Here is a 7,505-nt window from a genome sequence, read left to right on the forward strand (position 1 = left end):
TTGTTAATGAATTTGTTAATAACAATATTGAGGGTTATTTCTTGCCACAGATTATTGTAGTAAATTTACCATCCGTTCTTTAGTTTTAGAACTTGTTTGTAGTAAAATCGCTCCTATATTTCACCTAATAATCGACCGTTTCCATATACAGGGAGTCCCAGAAATAAGTGCAAGTATTTTAAGGTGTGGTAGATCTCGATAAAAGAAACATATTTTCTCTTTATTGTTTTTCAAATAAGTCCAAAATAACGGAGATATTTTACATTGAAAATTTCCAAAAAAAAAATGATTTTTTGCTAAAATTTTGAAAACCACTGCATCTTTTCTGGATTTTCTTTCTTGTACATTTAGTCTACTTAAACTTATTTAATCTACTTAACTTTCCAAAAAAAATTCCAAATTTTCAAAAAAAATTTTTTTTTTCGAAAAAAGCCTCATAAACGTGTTTCTGGGGTTGAACTATACTACCAGTTAAAATACTTGCACTTATTTCTGGGAGACCCTGTATAATATATATTTATATTCACCAATATTCTTTGTGAATTTATTTAAAAAATGTGTACCTCATAATAAATTTAACTTATTCATTGTAAATTTTTTTTTTAAAATTAACAGAACTTATGTATGTAAGATACTCATTACCATCTCTTCTTGTCTAGAAGAACCTAACTGGAATTCTGCGCCTAACCAAAATAGGAACAAAATTGCCATTAGATACAAAACAAAATAAAAACATGCAAGAAAAAGGTATCTAATCAAAACAGTCAACTTATCAACTTAGAGGCTATGGATGTATAGAGTCCTCTATTCCAGTCCTCTATTAAATTTGTCCTCCGAAACACAGTTTGAAGAATAAATACACAGATCATGGAACAATTATGTTTTCATATCGCTAAAATTAAAATGCAAATAATTATATTAAATGGAGATTATATTTTCTGAGAGAGCTGGCTTTATATTTACAGAAACTACATATAAACCATAATTAATATCCTTGTTTATATATTCTTAAAGTTGCCCAACCGACTAGACAAAATGTGCTTCCAACTGGAGGACAAATCGTGAACCTTTCGGGGCGGAGTCACAAATATCAATTATTTTCGTTATTTTCCTCAGAGTAATGTAATAATATAGCCCGGGTTTCTGCGAACTTTAATAGTGATCAGCTGATTAATAAATTTAAACGAAACTTTTATTTTATTGTAAATTGTGGATTATTTTTGCCTGTTATTTTAAGAATTCTAAACCGTATTAACAAAGAAATTATTATTTCGATATGTTGGTACATTATTTATAATTTATGATAATGTTAATTGCTGATAATTAATATTCAAAAAAGTTACATACCTGTTTTAATTTGATTTAATGCAGGTTTATTAAAGAATTATTTCTTATTATTTTATTCTCAATTGAATGTTTAACGAATTTTATGATATTTTTTTTTTGAAAACATAAAACTTTTTACATTCTTGATTAAATGTTCAAAAAATTGCAACTTGCTTCAATATTATTTGACATTAAAATAAATATATTGTACTTAATACACCACCTAAATCTTTATTACACCAATTAAATCTTTATTAATGTAAAATATGGCCAGAGTTTTAAAATCAAGTTTGCTTTAACTTTGTATGTGTGAAGAATTATAAAAACTAAAAATTTCATTATTTTAACTCACACACCAATCCCGTTAAACCATAAAACTTTCTAGAAGCAGGATTTTTTTTAGAATTTTTCTAAATTCTAGAAGCAGGATACATGTCTAACTGAAATAATTCAAGTACATTTTCATTAAAAAAATGTATCAGGAAAATAATTTAATTAGATAATGCAAAATTTATTTTTTATTCTGTTTCATATTATGGTCTTCAGTATTTTCAATACACAGGGTGTTTTCTACGACGTTCTCTATGGGTTTCTCGAAAACTACTGCAGATAGAGAGTCGGTTAAATGGGGAAAGAATTGCAGTTTTGTGAGGTCATAAATATGCGCCTTTCAGATTTTTGAAAAAGTTCATGGATTACTAGATATTTCGAAAAAAAACTTTGGCTATTTTAAAAATTGTCCCTAATTCCATTATAGTCTATTTTAATCAAAAAGTTTTCAGATAAAAGTTGTAGATAATCACATCCTTAATGAGACTGCGTCCTCCTAACGTCGTGAACGTTATTTACGTTTTTAAGAGAACGGTTTTCAAGACATGTTAGAAAAGTTAAATTTAGATAGTCGCGCATCAATAGGGTGGTTCCAATGTGACTTTCATTATGAAACCAATATGACTTTCATTATGAAACTCCCCCCCCCCCCATAATGAAAGAAATGTTAAAAATTATTTGTATCACAATTATGCAAACTCAGGAATCGGAAGAGGTGGATGGTGGACCAATTGCATGGGCCCCCCGAAGAGGCGGCACGGGAGAACATTTTCTAAAATAACTTAAGTGTATGGGGTAGTGATATTATGAAGTTTTAGTTTGCGTAATGTAAATCGTAAAGAACCGTTTAATAATATATTCTGTGTTTTTATGTTATAAATCATAACAGAGTAAGAATACCATGCCAACTAAGTGAAATTAGCCAAGAAAGAAAAGAATTGGCTATAACTATAACTCTGTATCTAACTGTAATTTTTCGATAAAAACATATATACCTATATCGCTGAAAAGCTTAAAAATGGTGATTTTTATGAAGTCATGGCCAACTATGGTCAAAAATTACAGGCTTTAGAAAAAATCAGGAAACACAAACTCATTAGGTATGTAATTATCTACAACTTCTATCTGAAAACTTTTTGTCTAAAATATATTATAATGGAATTAGGGACAAGTTTTAAAATAGCCAAAATTTGTTTTTTTTTCGAAATATCTAGTAAGCGATAAACTTTTTCAAAAATCCGAAAGGCGCATATTTATGACCCCACAAAACTGCAATTCTTTCCTCATTAACCTAATCTCTATTTCCAGTAGTTTCCGAGATACCCATAGAGAACATCGTAGGAAACTCACCCTGTATAGTATTTTGAAACTAACTATCATTATTATTTGACTAGTTTAATTTGATTAATAAGACTAGATTAATTTAATTTCAAATAAATTCGATCAGATTTTTTTTCGTATATTCCGCTACCAGAAAACCAAGATTATATGATAACGCACTTTTCAACGAAGTTGAAGGAAGAGATATAGTGTATCTATCACAATACTTAATAGAACTACTATAATTACAAGAAAAACAAAAAGAAGAAATACCCAAATACCCCTTCAGCTACTACTCAACTACAAAATAAACGAATATAATCTCTTAAAAACACTACACAGCTACTTATTCTTGTATTCTACACTGAACAAATTATCAATTTGATTATTAATTTATCAAACAAAAAGAAAAAATAACAAAATTATCCCTTCACCTACTACTTAACTACAAAATAAACTATAAAAATACTACTAAACTATTTTTGCTAGACTACACTAACATGCTATACTAAACACTATAATTAAACTTAATAAATTAATCTAATTTTACACTACAACTGCAAAGAAAAAAGAAATAAGAACATTTTCTAAAACTAGAAGAAAGAGAACTTCCATACGTGCGACCAGGATAATAGGTCAAGGGGACAAAGAATATAAAATACTTTAAAATGTGCATTCAGAAGTAAAAATTCCTCGAAAATTATCTAAACAAACATTTTTATTTCTTATCAGTGAGAAACATCGGCCTCGTCGGCGTTGAAGAATTTGTCGGGTATTTACAATGGTCGAATTGTATAATTGCCAGCTTTTATAGCATATCTAATAGATAAAAAGTATCTGGTCGATTAGTAACCAATTGGCACAGTCCGAAAATTATCGATTTTTATCTTCTCTGTTTTTATTGGTAGCTTCAAAATTCAGAGTAACAAAAAAAATATTTCTGTAGGGAAACCGGTCCTGCCATCTAGTAGTCTTAGTTCATAAACGTCTTAGGTTGATCTACTTTAAAAATATATATACAAGGTTAATATATTATTACAGTATCTTACTCATCATTATCATTACAGTACATTACTTATCCTTAAATTATAAAATCACTAATCACCACCCACGCTCTGAGACAACACACACTCTCACCTGTTCAAAAAACTGCTTAAATTAAAATGTTCTTCGTCTTTTCTCTTACTACTTTTTCAATCGATTACTTAATTCGCATCAACTTAACAAGAAGTCACGTGATATTGCGTCATTTTTTACTAAATATATTATGGTAAATTCGCACAAGTTTCGTGAATATGTCCAGAGACATCCAATTTTACTACAAGATTGTATTTCCGATTTAAATATAATTTTTAAATTGACAAAACTCCATTGTGAAAATAATATCGTTTAGTAATAATCATTTAATATTAATAATCCGTTTTGCAAAATTACATATTTTTGTAAAACTATGCAAAAATATCTTATTTTTACAAGCTTCTTATATTTAAAATACTCTAATGTATCAATATTTTTTTTGTAAAATGACTTATATTTTTTTCAGTGTGTGATATAGCCATATCAAATAATTATTACATTACAACTAAATTTTAATAAAATTAATGAATATGTTTGAAAATCTAAATAGTTCCAAGGTATTCAAGTCCAAGTGTAGAAAAGTATTTCTCGAAAAATAATTTAACACAACGATTTTTTTTATCAGCTGTCCAACACACGTAACTGAAAACTCTTGAAACTGGTTAGTTTCTCTCAAACTAAAATGATATTATGTTTAGTTAGCATTGTGTCCCTCGATGTTAGGCTCAGGTATACGATTTGTTTCCCCTGACGTCCGTTTTTTAAGGGAATTTTTGACACAAAACACCATCCGTATAAATCGTAAGGGTTGCATATGTGGGGAACTACATACACCAAACCGAAACCCGATACCTTCTGTTATTACTAATGATCCTGAATGATTGATTGATAAAAAGATAGATTAATTTTTTTATATTTTCACTCAATTCAAGTGTAAAATTTTTAATTTTTGTGGGAATGAAACGTGAGCAGTATGAGAATTTATTTTTTTCTACTAAAATTAATCCTTTTAGCTATATAGTCACGGGTGAAGAGGAAAGAATAAATTTACTTAAAAAACAAAATATTTTAAGTCGTATTTTTAGCTGTATTAAATTTTTAAAGAAGCACAAAATTATTAAAAACTTTAAACTACACTCACCGTTTTATATCTACACTCACCGGCACGAAAAACGGGCACCTTAAATTTTATAGGTATTTTAAAGATTTATACAGGGTGGTCCAAACTGTATTCCGGAAATATTTGGATGACAGTTGGTGTCTGGGAGTTTTTTGATATGAGAAATTTGATTTAATGACTCTGGTTTGAAGAGTAATAACTTTTCGTCCGTACCTGTATAAAACTACCGTGTAAAAAAATACTTTTTTACAATTTTTTAACGTAAAAAAGGTCTCTCAGGGTAAAAATCGCTACGAGGAATTGTTCTCGAAATATTTGTAATCGAAATTATCAATACCTGTCGTCATTGACATAAATTAAACATGTCGACTGAATAGATATCTGAACTCATAAATTTGAAATGTTTTTGTTTCAAAAGTTCAACAGAAACTGTTTTATCATCAGTTTTCCGAAGAAAAATTTATGATTTATTTGAAAAAATAAAAAATTCCTAAATTTATCATTTCAGTCTAGAGGTGGGAATTCTAGTTCCTTAGTTCTAGTTCCTCCAGAGGAATAGTTCCTTGAACAAGGTCTTTAGTTCACAATAGTTCCCGACTAACATTGACATCCCCCTTGCTTGGTAATGCGTTTCGTTGTCAGTCAGAACTATTCACAGTATGATCTGTATAATTTTTATAATGTACGGAGATATAACGAGATGTGTAATTGTGTATATTAAAAACATATAGGTTTTATTGCAGATAAAAAAAATAAAAATACTCAAATTAGAATTTAAAAAACTATATCACAAATCAATTGGAGCAAATATTACAAAAATTTTACGAAAAATTGCATTTTTCCTCACTTCAAGCTTTTTGTTTTTGTCTAAAAATTCAGAATATCTACTTCGTTTTATAAGATATTTCTTAATTTTAGGAACCTAAAGTGAAACATTCCCATAAAATATTTAAAAAACAAACTAAAAATCAAAAACAGTATCCACGACAATTTTCTGTGGTAATTACGCCGCGCCGGCTGCGGCAATAGACAAGGCCGAATCCATCGTCGTCGCCTTGTATTATATCTCGGATCTGCCGACTGAATAGATTCCCGTGAACTAGTCTTTTAATAGTTCCTCTATGTCCGGATCCGATAACATACGGCTGGCACTCCCCACGCCTGCCTAGTCTAAACAATCGCGCTGGCTGATCCATACGTAAACTAGTATTTTATTTAGTTCCTCTAGTTCCTTTAGGTCCGGATCCGATAACATACGACATACGGCTGGCACTCCCCACTCCTGCCTAGCATCGATCGCGCTGGCCCGATCCGTTCGTACGTAAACTAGAGAAGTGTCTAGCCCTAGCAGTCAACTATTAAGCTTGACCAATCAGGTTGGTTAGCGTGGTTATTTGGAGTGTGTTAATTCATTTGTGTTTGTCAAAAACTCTAACGTGATTGGTCGGGCTTAATAGTTGCCTGCTAGGGCTAGACACAAGTGTAAACTAGTCTTATTTAGTTTAGTCTGAAAAAAAAAAAAAAGGTCGGGATCCGATAACGTACGGCTGGCACTCCCCACTCCTGCCTACCATCGGGCTACGCGCGCTAGCCGATCCGTCGCCGACGCTATTATTACGATATTATTCTATATCGGTCACAGTCTCGATCCTGGAATAGGTCCTGAGGAACTAGTTCTTTGAGAAACCAGGAACTAGTTCCTTTCATTCCGGGGTCGGAATAGTTCGTTGGAACTAGTTCGTTCACGAACTACACACCTCTATTTCAGTCAAATAACTATCTACTCAACATGTTTATTTTTTGTCAATAATGACATGTATTGACTATTTCCATTCTAAATGTCATGAGAACGGTAGCTCGTAGTGATTTTTACCAAGAGACATTTTTTACGTAAAAAATCACGGAAATGTATATTTTTTACCCAGTAGTTTTATACAGGTACGGACGAAAAGATATTACTCCTCAAAACAGTTAAAACACATATAGGTGACGCCCCCTACAAATAGGAGTCATCAAAATCAAAATTCTCATATCAAAAAACTCTCTCTCCCAGACACCAATTTTCATCTAAATATTGACGTTACTTCAGAAATTATTTAGAATAAATCGAAATAAAAAAAAAGAATGAAACTTCTACACCCTGTACGTTATTATCTGCAGAATATCCTGCCTAAGTTTCCGGAATACAGTTCGGACCACCCTGTATATTGTGTTCTAGTGGACCGATTTTGATGATCTTTTAAGAAATTTGTAGCTAAATTATTTGATATTTAGTATCTAAATAATAGCATAAATTATACTGCGGTTTTCTTTTCTGATACGTACTGGATCA

The sequence above is a fragment of the Sitophilus oryzae genome, unplaced genomic scaffold, assembly GCF_002938485.1.
Source record: "Sitophilus oryzae breed Bouriz unplaced genomic scaffold, Soryzae_2.0 scaffold_1398_pilon_pilon, whole genome shotgun sequence".
In the NCBI taxonomy this organism is placed as follows: Eukaryota; Metazoa; Arthropoda; class Insecta; order Coleoptera; family Curculionidae; genus Sitophilus; species Sitophilus oryzae.